Source organism: Sus scrofa, chromosome 15, assembly GCF_054392235.1.
Source record: "Sus scrofa isolate SSC_HxYL_T2T_F1_AM1 chromosome 15, Sscrofa_HxYL_maternal_Yorkshire_Landrace_v2.0, whole genome shotgun sequence".
Taxonomy (NCBI): domain Eukaryota; kingdom Metazoa; phylum Chordata; class Mammalia; order Artiodactyla; family Suidae; genus Sus; species Sus scrofa.
In genome coordinates this window covers 150,073,891-150,096,864 of record NC_139397.1, presented here as the reverse complement: position 1 = coordinate 150,096,864, position 22,974 = coordinate 150,073,891, and the positions used below count along the sequence as shown (strand labels likewise).

The 22,974-nt window shown below is 54.1% G+C and overlaps 1 protein-coding gene and 1 long non-coding RNA gene across 17 annotated transcripts in view; both read right to left on the bottom strand.

The window, feature by feature from the left end:
* AGAP1 (ArfGAP with GTPase domain, ankyrin repeat and PH domain 1) overlaps nt 1-22,974 on the bottom strand; it is a 558,467-nt gene that overhangs the window by 241,085 nt on the left and 294,408 nt on the right. The window lies entirely within an intron of this gene.
* LOC146396221 (uncharacterized) lies at nt 6,257-11,745 on the bottom strand. Its single transcript, XR_014829151.1, has 2 exons — nt 9,593-11,745; nt 6,257-9,345 (listed from the first exon to the last, which is right to left on the bottom strand). It is a non-coding gene; the product is annotated as an uncharacterized LOC146396221 (long non-coding RNA).

Genomic DNA, 22,974 nt, shown 5'->3' with positions numbered 1-22,974 from the left:
CAACCGAACCCCAGACAAATTACCCACCATCCTCTCTCCTATCATATCAGCCCACGCGTGGCCTGCTCAGCGGTACTCCCCACAAAAATGAACTCGTTTGTTGTACAAATTTCCGCACTTGTAAATGCACTTATCATACTCGGCTCCCTCAATGAGGCTGAGTAATATATTCGCTCTGCTCATATTTTCATTAACATTCAAAACCGTCCTTCCGTCTTACGGTCTTGGTAAAACCTTCTGGCTTTTGAGTCCCAGATAATTACCAGAGGGTCCTGGGAAGCGACGCCTGGCCTTGCTGACAAAGACACACAAAATCGTCTCCTGGACCAGCTGAGACGGACGACTGCAGAGGGAAAGAAAGACCCCATCTTCCCTCTCCGCCTGCCCTGGGGTACGGAGAGCTTTATCTGTGCCTGCCTGGGGGTCAATCAGAGAAACAGCCGAAGTCACAAGGCCGTTGACCTCCCACGTCCGGGATTTTTCGAATTCAGTATCGGAAGCAGGAAGAGAATGTCACGCCTTGTTCCTTAAAAAAATTCCTGCCTTAACGTGCCTCCATCACAAGACTTCTCATCGTTAAACAGAAAAGGGGGGAGGTGACCCCCCGTACAGCCTGCAAACTGAAGCTGAGACAGACCCCTTCACGCAGTCTTTGATTTCAATGCCCTGCACGTGTACCACGTATCGCTTGTCCTCTGAACACACGAAACGCTGACCAGCGGGGGAGAGAGGAGGAAGGAGAAGAGGGGCCCTCGAGGAAAGCGGGTCCACGCGCACCGATTCCCTGCTTTGTGGAGCGGACCGCCCAGCTCTAGAAATCAAGGGGTCTTTTGTAAGTGGCCCAACTTTCCGGAGCAGCGCGGCGCCCCCACCTCTAGCTGCCGTAGCCTCTTTGTCGGAAGGTGTCAAAGCGGGGACACCGAGCGGCCGCCTGAGCGCTATCGGGCGATCGGGGGTCCACCTCTGTGCTACGCCCACCGCTAATTCATCACGGCCCCGACAGCTGGGCTGATTGCCGGCCTCGCTGCACAAAGCGGCCCGGCTGACCAGCCCTCGGCCCGGCCGGGGCGGGCTGCCGGCTGGGGCTCCAGCGGCCCGAGATAAGTGCCGGCTGTCAGCGCAAGGACAAAGAAGGGCAGGCCCTGGGGAGAGAAAGGAGATAGAAAAAACCTCCTCACAACTGCTTTATCTGATGAGGGTTATGGCTAATTAATTATAAACTCAATTACCTAACCCTTACTTCAGCAGTCTCTATTCATTAAGAGAGAAAAACTTGACTGACGGCTAACTTTCTCCCGAGCCCATCCGCACGCGGCCGGCCTGCCGGCTTCCATTCGTCCTCCCCGACGCCCCACTTCCTAAAAAGACCTCGGAAGGCATCCACACCTGTCAGGCGCTTGTCACAGCTGGCCGGGTTGGGGTCCCCCCCCTTCGCAGGCTGGGCAGGCCCGGCGCCCCCCAGACCCCAGACAATAGGCGTTCACTGCCCCTGTGCCCCTGGTCTCTGCAGCATCGAGAGCGGAGCCTTGCATCTGGGCGCTCAAACTGGGGGACGGGACGCAGAACGGGTTTCCTCTTCCCCAGTGAACCTCCCCAGTCAGGAAAAGCGGAGAGAGGGGCAGGCAGGCTCTTCTTCTCTTTACATATCAATTTCCACTTCCCCCCGAAATTCTGGCCAGGCCTGACCTTCTTTTCAGCGGCTCCAGGCTCGTTTCAGAGCCGGCAGCCGCGCACAGGCCCGCTTCATCAATAGGCTCTATTCAGCCAAGGTTGTTAATCTCTTTCACCCGCTCCGCTTTGCCCACTTTAATGTATTTTCATGTCTATAAGTTCTTTTAATAAGCTGGGAGGGTCTGGGAGAGAAATACTTCAGGTTTCCTTACTGCTCGTCGCCAAAATCGCCTCTGGCGTCCGCGGACACGCCGAGCTGGCCGTGCGTCCCCACAGCCGCCTGCTCGTTCCTTCCTGGGAGGGGACCGGGCCCCCGGCTGGCAGATCGGCCGGCTCTGCCGCCCCAGGGCGCTCAGGACACGCTCCCCACACCCCTCTGCCTCCTGGTTCACATGCTCCCGCACCGCCCCGACCACGCTGCCCTCAGCTGCAGATGCGTCAAGGTGGGGAGACCCAGGGCCGCTGCTGGCGAGGTGGTGACAAGCACGCACGGCACACACTGCCCCCAACCCAGCGTGGTCGTCGATACCCTCGGCCTTGGCCTTGGCCTCCAGGTGGCCCTGCCTTGGGTGTTCACTGCTGTGTGTCCTCTCAGCCCAGACCCACAGCGTCTGGGGAGCCTCTCTTGGCCTCGGCAGTGACAGTGGCAGGGCCTGGGATGTCCCCGCCAGTCAGGACTGTCTGACGGGTGCTGAGCACTGCTGGCCCCGGCATTCCAGGCCAGGCTGCAGCTCAGGGACCTGGAGAGGCTGGTGGGTGGGCCCAAGGACACCTAGGGACCAGGACTCCTGGGCACAGGAGAGTCCTATAAACTCTGTGTGTAGAGTCCCAGGAGTCCTGTGTGCAGCCCACCCTCTGCCTGGGAGCCTCCCCCCCTTGAGTATGGGGAGTGAGGGGACGCTGTGAATGGTGACAGTGGCGGTGACAGTGGCTGTGCCAGGTGGACAACCCCAAGTCAGGGACTGGCACTGCCATTGACTTGCCAAACATCCCTGGGTGGCACCCCCTGCCCACAGCAAGCGATGGTGTGCCCAAGTGACCTGCAAGCCCACAGCGCCTCTGGAATGGACTTGACACCAGTGGGCTGTGGGGCGGCCCCGGCACTCCCCGACCTCACTGTACAGTCAGCATCTTTTCAGGTCCACGAGGGCCCGGTGTGCAGAGACGGCATGCACGTGAAGGGTGATATAAAGGTGAACATTCCCTGCAAAGCGGCTCGCTCCCCGGGAACACACAGCAGCGCCTCCAAGTTGCTGGAAGTGCTTCCCGTTGGAGGCCTTCCTGCCAGCGGCCTCAAGGGAAGAGGGAACACCTGGGCGTGACTTTCCCACGTGGCCCCTGAATGACTTCGCTGCAGCAGAGCCCGCAGCACAGGTGTGGGGCCCAAGGAAGCCAGATGATTATTTTCAGAACTTGAGAAAGAGTGCTACCTTTCTTTTTTTCTTTTCTTTTCTTTTTTTTGCTTTTTAGGGCCATACTTGCAGCACATGGAGGTTCCCAGGCCAGGGGTTGAATTGGAGCTGCAGCTGCCGGCCTACACCACAGCCCCAGCAACCTGGGATCTAAGCCACGTCTGCGACCTACACCTCAGCTCACAGCAAGGCGGGATCCTTAACCCACCGAGCGAGGCCAGGGATCAAACCCACATCCTCATGGATCCTCGTTGGGTTTGTTTCCACTGAGCCACGATGGCAACTCCAGAGGTCACTGCTTTTGAATGTGAGGTTAGGAAGAGGAGCAGCAGTTAATTGCTGGGCTAAAGAGGTGCTGCTGACGGCCGCGGCTCAGGGCCCAGGCTGCGAGGCGGGCAGGAATGGAGGCAGACCCCCGCAGGCGAGGGCAGGGGCGAGGAAAAGCCTGGGCCTCTGCAGGGCACTTGTCTGTCTGTCTGTCTTCCTTTCCATCCGCGTCCTCCACTACCTGGAGGAAGAGTGAGATTGAGATGGAGAAGTCGAGGACGGGGGCAGGACAGGTGACCCTGGAGAGGTGGAGGAGCTGCATCTCAAGGAGACGGAGGGCCCGAGCAGCACGTGCAACAGGAAGCCGGGCAGGTCGAGGGCCAAGAACACCTTCCTTCCTCCCAGGGATGCGGGGCAGGGACCAAGATCTCTCGGGCGGGCGGGCATCCTCAGAGCAGAAGGAGGGCGTCGTCATGGAACATTCGAGAACCTTCTCCCGGCCACGCGCTGTGAACCCGGCTGGGACGTGAGGCAAACCCACACCACGGGCCAGCGCGGGAGGAAAGACCCGAGATGGAGAACCCTCCGCATCAGCTTGTTTTCTCACCACCACCACCACCACCGCTCCAAGAGGGGACCCACTCTCGGAGTTGACGGGAAACGACGAATACGTGGAGAGACATTCAGGGAAAAACGGTTAATTGTAGTCATACGTGTAGTCGTAATTGGCCCTCGTCGGCCAATAGAAGGAAGACAGTTGCAACTTTTCCCAGGAAATTATTCGCTCAATCCTTCACGAGGTGGACCTCGTCCTTTTTCTGAGAAAACTTGATGGCGGTCTTTAGTATTCACTGGCATAATTAGGACCGCAGTTAATTTCATTAAATTCTCTTGCTGCTAAATGAAGCAGATTATGAGACATCTTTTATTGCAAGGCGTGAAATTACAGCCTGTCAGCTGCCAATGGCGGGGTGAAACTAATGAATTACAGGGTAAATAACACCAGAATTAACCAGCCAATTTAACATAGCGCCACGGAGCAAAGTCATTTTTACTTAGAGCTTTAAGGGGCAACGTGGCCAGGATACCTCTGAAGCACACGTATGAACCGGGAGCTCAGTCTATTCAGACCCCAAACACGGAGGGGGTGGAGAAAACAGCCGTGGATGTGACTCTCAAACAGTGGAAAAGCACTAAGAGCCCAAACGAGCGAAACTCTCCCCAGTATTTACAAGCTGGAGAAGAAGCTAAAGAAACACATGCTCAAGAGGCAACTGCGTTCCTCCCCCACTCGCTTTGTTAAGAGGATGCAGAAAACTTCGTCTGTGTGTTGGGTTCAGTGGTGTGTGAGAACACACTACACAGGAGATTCCGGAGAGGGAGACACAGGGACTCGGACACGAGTGCCTCACACACACCTACACTGCCAGTCTCGTGCCCGATGTTCTCGTCGTGGGCATCACAGTCAATGGGTTATGATGCTCATCAGTTATGTCCCCTCTTTGCTAAATCCAAGACGTTCTTGAGATAAGGGTTATTTCTCTTTCTCTTCTTTTTCTTTTTAGGGCGGCATATGAAGTTCCTGGGCTAGGGACTGAATCAGAGCTGCAGCTGCCAGCCTGCACCCCAGCTCATGGCAACTTCAGATCCTTAGCTGAGGGAGGATGTCACAGATGGAGGCCAGGACCGAAGCCACATCCTCATGGACACTATGTTGGGTTCTCGACCCGCTGAGCCTCCGTGCGAACTGTTTTGCGTTTTTTCCTTAAATAACGAGTGATGTGGAATAGGCAGTGTAATAGCTCCCAGTATCAGAAGTTCGGGTGCTGCAGAGACAGTGCCAATCCTGTGGCGCCACAGCGGGAACTCCACCCCTTTCCATTTCTAGAAATGCAGCTGGGCCCCGGCGCCGGCCGGCCTTGTACCTACCCCCGCTGCCTCCACGTCAGCCTCCTACCATCTCATGCAGCGTGTTCAACCTGGGATGTGTTACCCAGGTTGTCTATGGATATGACTTTACCCACAATTCATTTACCAAGGCAGACGCTATCCCAGAGGCTGTGCTGGGGGGACGAGGGCGAGAGCAGCACGGCGACAGGGCCGGTCCTCTGGTCAACGCTCCCAAGGGCAGCGCCAGGTCTTACAAGGTCGACCAGAAACGGGTGGATGTCAAGGGTTTTAACACCCCGCCCGAATGCACTGACCGGACAGGGAAACGACAAAACCTCATCAGCCTGGAGTGGGGAGGAACCTTGGGGGCCACCTGGTCAAGTCCAACATCTCGTTTTGATGACATCAACGTCCGGGGGGGAACCAGGTAACTTCCGGACACTTTGCCCCCAGGAGAAGCAGCGAAAAACAGAGGCCTAGGGAGGAGGCGGGCACGGCTCAGGCTGCACCTCTGGACAGACACAGAGGTCAGGGGCAGGGGGTGTGAGGGTCCCTGTCTCCACACATGAGCCCAGAAAGGCGGGTCCGGATCGAGAAAAACACCTGGAACGGCAGGTGCCATCACTTTCGGGGTGCCAGCTGTACCCCCGAAGTCAGGACTGTTCGAAAATAGGGCAAGGTTTTGTCTGGTAAAAATGACAGATGAGACGAGCATGGTTAGAACAGTCTGACTCACTTCAAGCCTGTTACAGCTTCCCAAAGATGTCAGTGTCTACGCAGAGCGAACTTCCGGCTCGCTCACCTACAAAGAGGGGCAGATGACTCAGGAATTTAATTCCGAGCGTGTACACCACGCGACGACGTCATTTTCATTGCAAACTGGTGTTTTCTTTAGGACAAAATCGAAAGCACGAGTCAGGTGAATGGAAACAGGACTTTGACTGCAGAGAGCGTCAAAGGCCAGAGTGGCCAGACTCCAGAGGGAAAAAGATCCAGCGTTTCCCCTGCCAGTTTCCTTTCTAAAGCAATGCTTTTTTTTTTTTTTTTTTTTTTTTGATGGAATTACCTTTTCTTCTTCAATTTCCGATTCTGTTAGCCAAACCATAATCCTTGCAGGCACTTATTTTCAACACCTAGAGCTCACGAGACTCTCTTCTCCACTCCCTTGGGTTTTTTTCTTTTTTTGGCCACCCTGCTGACATACGGAGTTCCCAGGTCAGGGATCAGGTCCTATCCTGCAGCTGCAGCAATGCCGGATCCCTCAGCCCACTGGGCCCACCAGGGGTCCAATCGGTGTTCGGGTGCTGCAGAGACAGTGCCAATCCCGTGGCGCCACAGCGGGAACTCCACCCCTTTCCATTTCTAGAAATGCAGCTGGGCCCCGGCGCCGGCCGGCCTTGTACCTACCCCCGCTGCCTCCACGTCAGCCTCCTACCATCTCATGCAGCGTGTTCAACCTGGGATGTGTTACCCGCTCTGTGGCTTTACCTTCCTGGGGTGAGGAGAGAGCAAGGCCCAGCCTTTTGACGAACGTGGAGCCGCTTCCACGCCACTGGGCTTCCTGGGCTCTATACATTTACAGACGGCTTTCTCCCCACGTCTCCTGGATCCAAATTCCCAACTGCCCGGCACACAGTTTAACAGATGCCTCTTTTAATCTCACCGGCTTCTGCAGCCAAACACACTTAAGCACACAATCTCAAGAAAACATGACAAGTGTGATGGAAAGCAGGTGTGAGCACACAGTCAAAGTGTCTAGAAAAGAGCAGGCGGAGTGCCGTCTTGAGGGACACAGGGTGCTGGGGGTCCCCCAAGCCACCTCCAGGTGGATGACTCACGAGGGAGACTCCCAGGAGTCGGGACACGGTGGCGCTCTTGGCTGTGCTGTTACATGTCAGTCAACAAAGGGAAGAGGGACCTGGGGTGACACCCAGGGGAGACCCGGCGTAAGCCTGCAAGGGGCCGCTCCCAGAGGAACCACCCAGGACTCTGTTCCTCCCTGGATGAGCTGTGACAACATGGGTGAAGTGCTGTCCTCCAGACACACTCATCAGAGACTCCGCACTCAGGGCTGGTCCCGCAGGCACCCTCCGCCTGGCACAGACCCAGAAGGAGAACCGGTGCCCAGCACAAACCATCCCGGTTGCACAAAAAGTGCAGGTACGGCAAGCTGCTCTAATCAGTTTAGGAAGGTGGGGAGCCCTCCCCCTGAAATTTGAGTCCCCAAACCAGCCAAGGGCCAGCCCCGTAAGCAGGCCATTCCAGGGACAGCAGTCAGGCCTGTGGCCCTGAACAGCTGCGCAGAAGGTGAGCCGGCCAGGGCGTTCCGGCAGTGGGAGGCCCGGGCACTGCAGCACCAGGGCTGAGCCAGGGCCACGGGCAGGCCTCCTGAAGGTGAAAAGTGGGCCGGATGTGGTGCCCGTCCAGGAGAGGTCGGGGAAGGACAGCCCCCCAGGGCAGGAGGAGCCTCGGCTTCCTGACTCAGGTGACTGTGAAGTCACCGAGACAGATGTGCTGACCTGGGCAGTGGGAGAGAGAAAAAATGGTTCCTTGTAGATGAGCGGGGCCAGAGGCAGCTGCCTGGGCCCTGACAGGGGTCCCGAGGAAACCCAGGAGAGGGCTGGGCCAGCCCACGAACGCCCCCCGTGGGCTGGTCCTCTCTTAGGAGTGGCAGGAGGCAGGCGTTTCTTTGTGCGTCCACATCCTAACTACCTCATGCATGGAAGCGAGACCGTGCATGGCTCCCGTGCCCCGACCCCATCATAGATGAGGTCTGTCTCAGGAGGAGGCAAGGGGTTGGGGGTCACTCTTGCACTCCCGTGACCCCTTCTGTGATGCTGGGACACCCCAGCTGTGAGTGCTCCTGAGGCTCCCCAGCAACCCCGGCTCTTGGGACTAAGCTTCGGTCCAGGGCTCGTTTCTGTTCTTGCCCCGGTGGCCCACCTGGTAGAACACAGGACCCATGGCCTCAGGAGCCCGGCAGCAGGGTGGGTCCCCACTAGATCTGGGGGATGCTCCAACAGCAAGCTGTAACTGCTGCCTGCACCAAGAATCACAGTCCTGGTGGGGCTGGGGTGGGGAGATAAGCCATTATAATTACTCAGTGCGATGAACCCGAGGACATCCCTGTGCAAAAGACACCGGGGAGGAAAGCCAGGAAGGCTTCTGAGCCGAGGCAGCACGGACGCCAGACTGGGGCCAGCAGGACCAGCCAGGCAGAGGCGTGAAGGCACCTGTGCCCAGGGACGCGGGTGGTGGGCATGGCTGGGGCAAAAGCTGGAACAGGAGGACAGAAGCAGGCTAGGCCCGGCCCCGAACACTGTGCCAAGAGGCACGAGCTTCTGGGGGGGCTGGGAGAGGGTCTGGAGCAGAGACCCACCTGGCGGCTTGGGGGCCATTTCCAGCCTACAGATGCCTTCACATCAGCCCCAACGAGAGCTTAACGGTTTTTGGAATCAATTGCCAACACTTTTAAAAAATGACAACACTGGATCTGCAAACCCCAGTTCCTGGCTTCTTTGAAAAACTAGGACGATCTGGGAACATGGGGGCCGCAGAGTAAGAGGGATGTGGAAGTGACGGCACCCGGGTGGCAGAGCCGCCCGCTCTTGTGGGAACCAAATCCTTAACCAGCTCTCCACCGCGATACCCACACATCAAATGTGCCTGCTTGGCCCCTCTGGTGCATTTGTGTTTGTAATTCCTGCATTAAACGCTTCTATTCATTTGGCCACAGGCAACCCAAGTCCACTGACATCCTGGAATCAGACTGAAGGATCCCGTCGGGAACCGTTTGATTGATATCACAAAGATCCCAAAGGTTACAGATCCTGGGAGAGGACACAAGCTTAAAGTTAGAGAGCTCTGGAGTTCCCACTGTGGCTCAGCAAGGTAAGAGGATATGGATTCTGGGAGTTCCCGTCGTGGCGCAGTGGTTAACGAATCCGACTAGGAACCATGAGGTTGCGGGTTCGGTCCCTGCCCTTGCTCAGTGGGTTAACGATCCGGCGTTGCCGTGAGCTGTGGTGTAGGTCGCAGACGCGGCTCGGATCCCGCGTTGCTGTGGCTCTGGCGTAGGCCGGTGGCTACAGCTCCGATTCGACTCCTAGCCTGGGAACCTCCATATGCCGCGGGAGCGGCCCAAGAAATAGCAACAACAACAACAACAACAAAAAAAGACAAAAGACAAAAGACAAAAAAAAAAAAAAAAAAAAGAGGATATGGATTCTTAACCTCGCTCAGTGGGTTAAGAATCCGGCATTGTCGTGACGGTGGTGTAGGTCACAGATGAGGCTCGGATCTGGCATTGCTGTGGCTGTGGTGCAGGCTGGCTGCTACAGCTCTGATTCCACTCCTAGCCTGGGAATGTCCATATGCTGCAGGTGCAGCCCTAAAAAGCCAAAAAAAAAAAGAGAGAGAGAGAGATCTCAGATGCAAGGCAGAGAGGTGTCAAGAGCCAAAAGCCGGAGATGATGCTATTTGCTGGGTGAGACCCAAAGCGCAGGAAGAGATGCCATTTCCGTGGAAATGGGAATGTCACTCACTGGCCCCAGGAAATACTGTCCCACCAAGACAGGGGGTCCGATTCAGACGGCACCAGGCAGATGGAGGAGGCTGCAGAGCTGGCGGGGGCGTGGGAGCAGTTCTAAAACGTCCTTTAGGAGAGAAGAGAGTCAGTCCAGGGTGAGGGGGTGTGTGTGGAGAGTGGGTCCAGGATGGCTTCCAACAAAGGGGGAGCCCAGTGGAGTGGGAGCTGGGGGTGGGTGGCGAGGAACCAGGGGCATCACCAGAGACCAGACAGGTTCATGCGGCCTTGAAGGGGGGCTGCACGGTGAAAACCGAGGAGGAGGGTAACAGGACAAGATTCCCACTGAGTTCTGAAGACCCGTATCCTCAATTCTATGTAACATTTTACAGAAGATGAAGACATATTCCGTTTACAGGACTGGCGGGGGGGAAGGCTTGCCCTCTCGGCACTTTCCAGAGGATCCCTTCCAAGAAAAATGTCTTCAAACTCATAGGAACACAAAAGAACCAACAAAACTAAAATACAGTGATCAAAAAAAAAATTATTTTTTTCTTCTTATGTTCACACCTGTGGCATATGGCAGTTTCCAGGCCAGGGGTGGAATCAGAGCTGCATCTGAGACCTACCCAGCAGCTTATGGTAATGTCTGATCCTTAATCCACCGAGCGAGGCCAGGGATCGAACCTGCATTCTCATGGAGATGACGTTGGGTCCTTAACCGCTGAGCCACAACAGGAGATTCCCAAAATATTTTAAAACTGCCTAAGGCAGACAAACAACACAACTCTTGATTGATGCTTTAAGACCTAGTGGGAGAGTGGTACCCACCACACTCCCAAAGAGTGGGCGTGTCAAGCCACCCATCGAATTGCCTGTGACAACTGCCAGGTGAGGTGAGAGGGCCATGATTTTGTGAGTGACAGAATTACAGCTGCCACTACTGCTGCTGTGGACTGGCGCCTATATTCACCTTTGGTGGAAATGCTAAATCTGGGCGGAGGTTAGCAGAAATAAAGATGACATTCCCTTGCCCACACTCTTGGATCCTGAATTTTATCTGCAGAGCATGTTAAGGACTCTTGCTGGAGAGCATCCGCCGTGGGCTCTGGACCACACCACCTTCCAGCTGCAGTGGCCAGTGAGCTGGCAGGACCTCCTTGCTCTGGAACTTACGGTCTTTATACCTGATCTAAGAAATGGAGAATGGGAGGGAGGCCCACGGCCAGGAGAGGGTGGAGGGTGGCGCCTCGGAGGGAGCTCATGTGGGCAGCACCTTGTACGAGGGAGGCGGGCAGGAATGGGCATCAGAGAGTGGCGGCCACAGATTTCTTCTCAACATGGAGACATCAGCTAATGCTGGGCTCACAGTCCTCTACCTCCCTGCTGAGGACGGGTGAAGACCTCACAAATGACCGTGAACGGCAGTGGGACCAGAGCTGGTGAGGAAGCAGAGAGCAGGGGGTGTACAGGCGAGGAAAGGGGACACCGGGAGGAAACGGCACCAGACGAGGCTGTGAGGAGCGATGCACGCTTGAAATATGTGACTCTTTTAGCAACAGCAGAAGAGAGAACAGCATCTCAGAAGTCCCTGGAAGGAACCAGCTCTCGGGAGCTGGTGCAGTCATGATGCAGAACCATCACCATGCCTGGCACCTGGCAAGGGCTTGAGAAACACTGGGAACTGTGTGTAAGTTGCTAAATGATAAATGACTTTTTGGAGTCCCCACTGTGACTCAGCAGACGTGAACCTGACTAATATCCATGAGGATTCGGGTTCATTCCCTGGCCCCACTCAGTGGGTTAAGGACCTGGCATCACCGTGAGCTATGGTGTAGGTCGCAGACATAGCTCAGATCCCACATTGCTGTGGCTGTGGTGTAGGCCGGCAGCTGTAGCTCTGATTCAACCCCTAGCCTGGGAACTTCCATATGCCACGGGTGTGGCCCTAAAAAGCAAAAAAAAAAAAAAAAAAAAAAAGGTAGGTGCCTTTTTTGTATGGTTGCACCTTTGGCATATGGACGTTCCTGGGCCAGGGACTGAATCTGAGCTGCAGCTGGGACCTACGGCACAGCTTTGGCAACACCAGCTCCTTTACCTCTGAGCCACTGCCCCAGGCCGGGGATCGAACCCGCACCTCCAATAGTTCCCACCTGAGCTGCTGCAGTGGGAACTATTTTTAAAATAAATGTATGTCCATTCAAGAGTTTTCTAAGGACTGAGGGTGTTGGTGACTTCTTTTCTGAGCAGGAACTCGGAGCAGTGCGTTCCTGCATTGCTACATGTTAATCAGTAACTTCAGATCTAGTTTTCTCTTTTTCATCACGGTCAGGCTTCCTCAAGTGTGGTCGATACTTGCTGCCCCGCATCTTCCCTGCTGCTCCTTATTCTCCAGCCTGAAGTCTCTCTTCTTCCCCATCCCTTCACGATACATCAGTGACCTCACTGTCCCCCAAGCCAATGGACACTTTTTAGTCCTTTTCCCATTTGATCTCCCTTAAAAAGGCAAATTCTCTCTTCCCAACGGCGGTGCAGTCTCCGGGTTCTTCTGCTGCGGCTCCCGTCCCGGGTGTCAGCTTTTCCACGGGCTCATCTGCATTTGCTCGTTCTTACGACACTCGTGTTCCTTAGGCGACATCCCAGCCCTGCAAGCCCACTCCGTGCAATTCTTCGATCTCACACACTCTTATGGCTTCAACGGCCATTCCTGTGTTAACAATCCCCAAATATTCATCTGCATCTAGAAAAATACCCACCAGTTGGCTCGCTCTGGTTATTTCTCAGGCTCTTCAAACCCAGGACTAAAATCTTCTGCGGTCCATCCTCCTGTTCTGCTTCTCACCGTGCCACGGGACCAACTTCTAAGAAGCTGATCCAGCCAGAGATTGTCCTCCTCCATCTCTCTCACCCTCCTCATCAAATCCACGGGTCACCGTCCATTCCACGTGGGAAAATCGCCCAGTGAAAGTCTCCTCTTCTCGCCACTGCTGTAGCCACAACCTTCCCGAGCCCATCGGGCGCTTAGAAGGACATGTTCGGGAGTTCTCCTTGTGGCCCAGTAGGTTAAGAACCCGATGCTGCCTCTCTGAGGTCGTGGGTTCAATCCATGGCCTCGCTCTGTGGGTGAAGGATCCCACGTTGCTGTGAGCCGCGGCACAGGTCACAGCTGCAGCTCGGATCCTGTGTGGCCGTGGCTGTGACGTGGGCTGGTGCTGCAGCTCTGATGTGACCCCTAGCCATATGCTGCAGGTGCAGCCAAAAAGGAAAAAAAAGGAAGGAAAAGGAGGACATGTTTGAAAACCACTAGTAAAACCTAGACCGGGAACTTGGAGCCCTGACCCACCACATGGCAAGGTTTTGAGATGGCAGAGTTAGAAGGGGAGGCTTGGAAGAGGCCCGTAGAGAGGATGGCTCGTCTTTCTGGGCACAGGTGAGAACGTGGCGGCGGACGCAGTGTTCTCTCTCTGCACACACGCCCCTGTGCCGTGTCTCTGCCTCCCTTAGTGTCACCGCCATGGTTGACGTCATTGGAATCGGTGCCACTGGGCAGTGGCTGATTGTCCCGAGAGGCTTCCGTCCACAGGGGTGTCGCCTGCGGAGAGATTTGCTCCGCGCTCACCCCACTGCAAGCCGAGAAGGGGAAAAACGACACCCGGGGCTGCGAGGCGATGGTGAGCCCCCCAGAGACCACGGGCCCACCCCGGTCACCCACGTTCCTCGCCCACGTTCTGAGTAAACAGCTAATATACTCTTAGCTGGAAAATTATTTTGCTCATAAATTATTTCAGATTTTAATTTTCCCCTTTTCTGGTCATGCTGCCTCCCTTCATTGACTCTCTCATTTTAAAAAGAAGTTCATAATTCTTTGCAAGTTTCTCTCATCCTGTGCTGGTGACATCTATTTCTGAGTGGAGCATCAAGCTACGAAAATGTCTTTCAAACGACGATAATCTGCAAATAAAGAACCTGTCCATGTGTGAAAGCACCAGCGCCCCCTTTCCCAGGGCCCCAGACGGGAGACCCAGCAGCTTCCTTCATCTCTGCCTCGAGTTTCCCTGGAATAGCGCTTCTTAATGGGGTGGAAGCGGAATCGCTGGGAAAACTGGTTTGAAACAAACCTCCCCTCTCCAGGAGCCCATTGGCAAAGCCTGGGGTCTGGCTCCTTCGATGCAGGCTTTTGCTGGGTTTGTGTGTGTTCCAGGTGACTGATGAATGGTGCTGAGAATCACCTTGGGAACAGGTCTCCAGACTCACACCCAGGTCCAAAGGGTCTGAGTCTCCGTGGAAGGCGTGTGTGCGAGCATCCCTCTGTGTGCACAGGCGTGAACAGCTGTGCCCCCGAGGCTGAAAACCACTAGTGCCAAGGCTTTCGTGGGGTCCCTTGTGCGATATTTAAGGGGAGAAGAACGGCCTTGTGTTCTCAGACTCTTTATTTCAAGCCCCTCCTCTGGTTTGTAAGCATTTTCCACAAAACACTGCTTCCTACTAAATGCAGACGAGTCCCCGGGGAGAGGAACACTACAGGCATGTTTTCTGATGCCTGGACCGTGTTCACATGAAATAGCCAACATGCTCCATTTGCTAAACACTGAAATATCAATAACGTGGCTTTTAAATAAATCCCGTGTTCACTGGGGGGGCCGAGTTTCAAGAATGGTTTCCATTTCAAACTTAAATTCCTGAGTGGCAACATTTAACCAGAAAGTTGTAAAAACTGGATTTTCACTCCAACGTCCAAAAATTGTGTTCACTTGGAATTTGTGCTTAAAAAAAAAAAAAAAAAAAGAGTCATCAATTAGAATCCAAGAGAAAAGCCTTCCTGGTCACTAAATGTCATGGACAGAAAACGCGAGACAAGGACGGTGGCCATAAAACGCAGAGTGGACTGGACGGCCCCTCTGGTCCCCGCGCTCTTGCGCCACAGCACCCAGTAGAGTCTGGAACAAATGGAGCTACTGAGACAAGCCTGGCTTTCCTGCTGGGCTATGAGGCCCCAGAGTGTAGACAGTCTCTCATTCAAATCGCTTCCCTTTTTATAACTAGTGAGGGGGGTGGACCTGTACAGGGGTCGGCAGATGCCCCTGAAATGATCTGTCTCCATCTGAACATTTCACGATACTCTGGAGCAAGCTCTTTTGACTTCAGTACGTTTTCTCGATACTTATCCACGGGGTAAATGCAAGCAAGGAGGAAGCCTTCAGAAAGCATGGCTCCTGTTCTTCCTCCAGCTCTATGAAGGGTTAGGGCAAATCATCTCTTTCGTGCTTTATAATAAAATTACTTCGGCAAACAGGCACCGGCTTGGAAGGTAACGCTGTTGCTTCACGCTAACATCCACCGATGCTTCAATTTTTTTCCCTTCTGCGGAAATTAAGAGCAATAAACTTACTGATGAGAAAGGAGACTCTCCTCTCACAGAAATTACTACGAGTGGAATAGATGGTGCCTCCACATGTATTTGCTTTTACGAGAATGCAGAGATGGGGGTGGTCGTGACAGGTGGTTCCTGAGGGGTGATGAAGTGCCACCTGCTCTCCAGAGGCTGACTAGTATCTTCTTAATCCCGTCCGCAAGTCTGGAAGAGGGCTCCTCCACCAACCCTACTCTACCGATGAGCGGACTGAGGTCCTCGGAGAGGGTTGGGGGGTTTGCCCGAGGGGCACGGCTGGGAAGCAGGGTTTCAATCCAAAGCTCAGATCTCCGCACCTTCCAGAAGGCCCTGCCCCTGAACATGAGTCGAGACTCATGCCAGCGTGGTGCGTTTTGATCCTTCTGAGTAAACACTCGTACTTTGGGATTTTAATGTAACGCGGGTATCCTATTGGACTCGAGCTGGTCTCAAAACCCTGGAACACATTACGCACCTGCCCGCCCTGTCCGCGACCTCAGTGTATACCAGCCTCTGAGATCCGCGCACGGACATCCAAGGTCGCTGGTGCCACATGTCCCTTCTTTTCGGGCTCACGTGGCGCTAGCCTTGGTTCCATTTCTCTGTGCCTCAGCTCTAGCCAGGGAGGCCGCTTTAGAGGAATCCCCCAGGGAGCTGTTAGGATGCAAACGGCTCGTCTTATCAGCGAGGCAGGGGGCTGCCTTCATCGTCTCCCTGCGAAGTCAATGAGCCCTGAGCTTCTGGAATCACCCATCTAAAGGCGTTCGTTTTAAATGCGAGCTCTTAAAACCAGGGTGTGCATCAACGTGGTGGGAAATCTGAGACCCCCCGAGGAGAAAAAGTGTGACAGACGACAGCTTTCCTATCTTTGGCCAACGCCGTGCCGCACGCTTCCTGAACGTGGAGCATCCCTCGAGGAAAGGCATTCGGTGGCCTGCCCGCTGGTCCCACGGGGACTGGCCAAGGTCCCCACCACGGGACCCCTTCTTTGGCTCTCCTCCCAGTCGGGTCCCTCACGGATTCCTCGGGTCACGCTCAGAGCGCTGTGCGCGCTGCTGCAGCGACGGCTCGGATTTGATAATTACTCATTCGATACGGCTCTTGGCCGCCGTACCTTTACGAAGGAACCAAGGTAACAGGAAATTTATGACAATATTTATCGCAGCAAAAGTTTGCTTCATTCAGAACCCGGCAAAAGGGCTTTAGCTGCTTGCTGTTTAGTTTACTCTTCTGATGGCTTTGCTACTATGTAAATCAATTTGTTAATGTTCCTTACAAAATGCATGAGCCAGATATACTGACAAACACACAAAGCTCATTCGTAATTAGCAGTTAATTAGTAAGAAGGAACAGATGCTGTTAGAGTTTCAGCAGGCGAACAGGTTCTGTAAACAATGCTTATAAATCTAAATGAATTTATTAACCACAGTACAACTGTCAACATTTTGTTGGCAACCGTACAAAATATGGCGGAATCCCCAAAATGCCTTTGCAATGTAGTGATAATTGCGGTGACAGCCAGAGCCTTTCCAGCCACCGGCCGGCTGTCCTCCGCCACCTCCTTTGTCTTTGTGAGATGCAGTGGCTTAGTCATTCCTCCTTACCTGATCTTCCATACACACTGATCAGAATGTTTAATGTGGTACAAACTTTCCGCCACTGAGATGCGACCTTGTTTCAACGGCCGTCCGGGCCAGAAGTCAAGGACACAAAGTCCTCCTGGAACTCAGTGACCATCGGGAGCGCCGGAGATGCACTGCCCATCCCCCCAACCGAGAAGCTGATATAATGTGTCAGGTCCTTAATGAAGGACCGTGGGGGTGTCGGGAGGTGGAATCTATGCTTCAGAGCATCTTAAGGATGAGAGGTTCATAAAACAGATAAGGCAGGTGAAGCAGGCTCGGGCTGAACCTCTCTGTGGAACGTGGGTTGACACTCGATGCCGGGTGCATTTGGAAACTTTATCCAGTGGCGGGAGCTCCCGGGAGACTGCAAGAAACCAGACCAGGGCTGGGTGGCAGAGGAGGGCGTCTACCCTGCTGCGTGCTTGGGCGTCCTTGGCACAGGCAGTGGGGTGCCATTGAAGATTCTGTGCTAGGTGGTGCTAGAATCTAATCGGTATTTTCTAAACCTCAGTGTGGTTAGGGATGGAGGGGGGCCGGGGGCTGCGGTTGGGAGGCTGTCATGCAAGCCAGGAGAGCAGGGAAGTGAGGGGAAAGGAGGTGGGGTGGACGGGGGAGGCAGGAAGGCAGTGACACCAGGTTTTTTTTTTTCTTGTTGCAGCATTTTTTTGTTGTTGTTGTTTTTTAATGGTTGCACCCGAGGCATATAGACGTTCCTGGGCCAAGGACTGAATCAGAGCTGCAGCTGGGACCTACACTGCAGCTGCAGCAACGCCGGATCCTTTAACCCACTGCACAGAGCCAGGGATTGAACCTGCGCCTCCATACAAGCCAAGCTGCAGTCAGATTCTTAACCTAATGTGCCACAGCGGGAACTCCAACTGTTGCAGTTTTTTTTTTAGACTGAAGTATAGTTGATTTACAATGCTGTGTTAATTTCTACTGCACAGAAAAGTGACTCAGTACTACACACACACATATATATATTCTTTTCCATTACGGTTTATCAGAGGGCACTGAATACAGGTCCCTGTGCTGCACAGCAGGACCTTGTGTGACACCAGGTTTTTTAAGCTGTTTCTTCCAGATCTAGCTTCCCAAAATTCTTCCTATTCACGGCAATCAATCAATCAATCAATCAATCAAATGTTCTCGAGATCCTACACCACCAATCATGCTGGAAGCGCTGTGACTGAGTTGGCCTTGCTTGCCTGGGGCAGTTCCCACGGGCTCCCAGTGGTGCATCCTGCCCAAGTCCCCAGGATGGTGCCTCCCCTCTCACCAGCCTCCGTCTGCTTTAGCGGCTCTCCTTCTTGGGTGACCTTTTATTTAAATGGCATTTTCCTGTCCTCTCGTGGGGACCTCCTCCGTCATCGCCTGCTAAGTGCAGGACTGGCGAACACGCATGAGAACTCCCGCGGACAGTACCCCCAAATGGACATTCCAGATAAAATATTTTCTCAAGGCAGGCACAAGATGTGTGAGTTAAGAGTTACAACGACGGGCTTGGCCCCTGAGAGACGTGCCTCCTGGTGCTCGTGGACTTGGTGCCACTGGCCAAGGTTACCCCCTTCCGGGGCTGGTCTGCAGCTGTTCTGTGCTGGCTGCCTCCTGTCTCCTTAGCCAGGAGGTAGATACCCTCCCACAAGGCTCAGGGGGGCTCGGTCTGCACCCGGTTACTCTGGCAGTAAACACAGAAGCACAGAGGCGATGGCTTACTCCCGCAGCTGTTAATTACAGATGTTCACACCGACGTGGGGCAGGGCGAATTATTATTCATAAGAACTTTTCCACAGTCCTGAATGCTTATTATTATTACCAATTGGAATTAAGTTTAGAACGTTTACAATCTATAACTTATAAAATGTTTCACTCATTCTAAATTGAATACAATGTATAAAGTACTTGTAAAAATTATATATGCTTCTGAGCAATTATGTAATCAAGAGTTGATGATTTTGAAGATGCATTTACATACAGGGTACAAATGGCTGAAAAGGAAGCAATAATTCTACCAAACTGTAAAGAAAAATGCTAATAAAACACTGCAGGCAAACCAAACAAGCTCAGGATCAAAATGAAAGGGCACATCAATAATGACGGCAAGAACTCCAAAGGATAATTATTAGAGCTGGAAGGAGCAAGGATCAAGGGAATGGGACGGCAAGCCACAGACTGGGAGGAATTATTTACAAGAGACAGAGCTGATCAAGGAATGTTATCCAAAATGTACTAAGAACTCTTAAGAATCAACAACTAGAAAACAGACCCCCCCCCCCCGCAACTGAAAAAATGAGCAGAAGATCTGAACAGAAACTTCACAAAAGTAGATCTACAACTGGCAAACAAGCCCATGAAGAGATACTCAACTGCAGGTCACTGAGGAGAAGCAAATAAAACAATGACACACCAGAGTTCCTCTTGTGGCTCAGCGGGTTATGAACCTGTCTAGTATCCAAGAGGATGTGGATTCGAGCCCTGGCCTTGCTCAGTGGGTTAAGGATCTGGTGTTGCCGCAAGCTGCAGTGTAGGTAGAAGATGTGGCTTGGATTTGCCGTTGCTGTGGCCAGGTGCAGCTGGCAGGTGCAGCTCTGATTCAACCCCTAGCTGGAAACTTCCATATGCTGCAGGTGTGGCCCATAAAAGAAAAAAAAAAAAATGACATACCACTGATGCGCCTACTAGAACAGCCAAAATCTGAGACACTGACATCATCAAAGGCTGGCAAACATGTGAAGCACCAGGAACTCCATCCACTGCTGGCGGGCATGCAAAATGGCACAGCTGCCGTGGAAACCATTTGTCAGTTTCTCGTGAAACTAAAAGCATTCTTACACGCAACCCAGCCATCACACTCCTCGGCATTTACATAAACAAGTTGAAAATGTGTGTCCATACCAAAATCTGCACGCAAATACTTACAGCAGCTTTATTCAAAGTGCCAAGACGCGGAGGTAACCAAGACGCCCTTCAGCGGCGAGTGGACAAGGCACGTTACATCCAGACGTCACGGTGGTATTCGGCGCAAAAAAGAAATGAGCTCTCAAATGATGCAAAGACGTGGAGGAAGCGTAAATGTATGTTGCTAAGTGACAGAAGCAAATCGGAAAAGGCCAGATACTGCACGGTTCCAACTAGATGACATTCTAGAAAAGGCAAAGTGTAGAGACGATAAAAGAGCAGTCGTGGGGGTAAGGAAGGAGGAACGGGGGGAGCCCAGAGGCCTTTGAGGGTAGTGAGAGTGTCTGATGGCATACGCCGTATTGATGGATGCTTGCCAGTGAACGCTTAGTGGACCTGCTAGGATACACACCACCAAGAGTGAAGAGTAATGTCCCCTATGGACGCTGGGTGGCCGTGGTGTGTCCGTGTCACCAAGGGGCCACTGTGGCCTGGGTGTTGCCAGTGGAGGAGGTGGTGCCTGTGTGGGAAGAGGTGGCAGTGGAAACTTCAGCACTTTGATTTTGCTGTGAATCTGAAGCTGCTCTTACAAATTAAATCTATTGATGGGGAAGAAGAGGAGGAGGCAGAGGTGGGAGAAGAGTGCGATGCACCGGACCAATCGGATTGAAGTCCCAGCTGTGGCCTCTCCAGGGGGAGGAGCCAGGAGGGGCCAGACGACGTGAGTTCTGAAGGCCACACACGCCTGAGCTCCAAGCATCCTGTCAATGCACAAAATGCCAGCCTCCCAGAACCCACCTCTGGGGATACAATGCCCAGGGGCATCCCAAGGACCCCCACCCCCATTTAGCTGTGGACAGCCGATGCCCAGGCCTTTCGGGCAGAACTGCTGAGCTCGCCGTGGGCTGTGTGAGAAAACCATGGCTGCTACTAGCATCCGGTTGATTGAAAGACTCTAAGGAAGACACGTGCTGTGAACACCTTTTCCAACCTGCCGTCAGGTAAGGCATCCGAGCTGTGTGGACCCGGTGGCCTCACTCGCGTGGGGCCTGGAGGCCTTCCCGGGCCGGCCTGGCAGCCTCACCCCTTACAGCAGCTCCTCTGAAATGAAGCCCGGGTCCCCTTGACCTCCAAGGTCTGGCACAGAGCATCCAGCAGGCCACGGTCCCACGTCATCGCCACCCCGAGGGCCGGACACCCTATCCGCGGCTTTCGGAATCACCATGTGTTCACCGGAATGAACACTTCGAGAGAGAAACAGCGGCGGAAGCCAACGGCTGACGCCCTTCCCGTCAGAGCGCCCCCTGGGTGGCTTCCTGGGGACACAGGGCGTGGAGGGCCTCACAGAGATTCGCCCCCGCGCCAAGACAACTCAGCCTCCTAAATAGCAAAGTGACCTTTGCGCGATACGACTAAGCACACACATCCCGGCCACCAGGATGGCCCACTCCGGTCCCATCACCTGGAGTCCTCAGAGCCCTGCCCCTCTGTCACCTCCCTCCTGTGGGGGGAGGGAGGGGGGTCAGACCAGCCTTGTGCTGGTAACTGCCACCTCGGCCCCCGCCCCCGCCTTCCAAGATGGGAAGTGACACAGACGCCACCACTGGGCTCCGCTATCCACGGTCCTGCCCCATGTCCCTACTACCTGGTCCACAGACAGCATCCAGGTACCTGTCCCCAAAGACAACTTGTCATTCCCTGAAGTCCCCTCCGCCTCCCCGCTCCCCCCTGCCCCCATCTCCAGGACCTGCGCCCCTGCCGCCCTCGCCGGCTCCTGCGGGGGCTCGTGGTCATCTCTCAGCTCCTGGATGAGTGTCTCGCTCGGTCAGCACTTCCCACCGCTCAAGCTCTCCGCCCACCGCCCTGCAAAGCTCCTCCGGGCCCAGAGACGCCTCAAGTCCAACTGCATGCACTGCGCAGCCCAGAGCAAAGTGTACCCACCAACGCCGGGACGGATGTCGCCCTCATGCGGGCAGACCAGACCCTCGTGCAGCTGGATTTCCCGCAAAGAAAAAGATGCTGAAATACGGGTGGTCTGCAAAGTTTAAAAACTTGTATCATCGCGATTCGGGGGAAAAAACTGCATGGCCCAGCAAATGGCCACCCGGACCGTGGACAGTCCTGGACCTCACTCTGGGAAACGGCGGGCAAGGAACGCTCCCCAGATTCTCTCTTTGACCTTCCAGTCTTGGGGACAGGCTCTCAAAGTGAATGGGCGCCCCTTCTTCCCCAGACGGTCGTCCAGACTTCTGAGCCCAAAAGTTTCTCACCTAAGGCACACGCTCCACCCCAAGGCCAATCTCTTGCTGGCTTCCCAGGTGCTCCCAGAACAAACGTGGCCCCCAGGAAGCCCCACAGAAGACTTAGGTCCCAGCGTTTACCATCCCCAAGCTGTGTGACCCTGAACAGGAGCCTTAACTTCTCTGAGCATTTATTCTAAAATGAGGATTACACTGTTAGCCCCACAAGGAGGTTGTGAGAATTGAATGTTTTCATTCAATAAATACTTACTGAGAGCCTACAGCTCTAGGGACTTAGGATACACCACTGGCTAATAAGATTTAAAAAAAATTCCTTATGTCAAGGTATCTGCTTCTACAGGGTGATACCCGGCGGGGGTAGGGGGGGCTGGCACACAGTGACACCCAGCCTGGGTTGGCTCTTATTTCACTCATCTCAAAGTATTTCCTCTTGTGGCAAATCTTGTGCCCAAGAAGGCTCCCGTCTATTTGCCAGAAACCTGAGAACAAACCAGAAAATGCTGTCCACAGAAAAGCAAAATTCAGGATCGCTATCCACCCTCGCCTTTTTAGGGGGTACTTGCCATCAAAGAAAACAAAAACAAAAACAAAAAAACCCACACCCCTTCCTGCGTAAACACGGCCTTGGATCATCAGTACCCGGGGAGGTGCTGGGAAGCCTCCGGTCCCAGGCAGGGGTCCTGCCAAGCCTACTTGCTCCAAACCCTTGGCATCTCCGATCGCTGGCAGCTTCTCCCGGCAGCCTCTCCCCTCCAGACACCCGCAGCGCCCCAGCTGGCCCTCTGCACTGGCGGGGCCCGCAGCCACGCATGCTTCTCAAATACGCTGACAGATCTAAGCAAGTGACTTTAAAGGGAAATTCTCCAAAAACAAACCTAAGAAGTGTCGTCCAACTCTTTGATGTGGTTGAGCGCCGGAAGTTATCCTCAGAAGCCCCCCCGGCACCCACTTCAGAGCTCACAGACCACAGAGGCCAGGGGTCGGGGCGGCCCCAGCCACATCACCCACCCCCCTGCTTCCAGGCCACAGCCAAGTA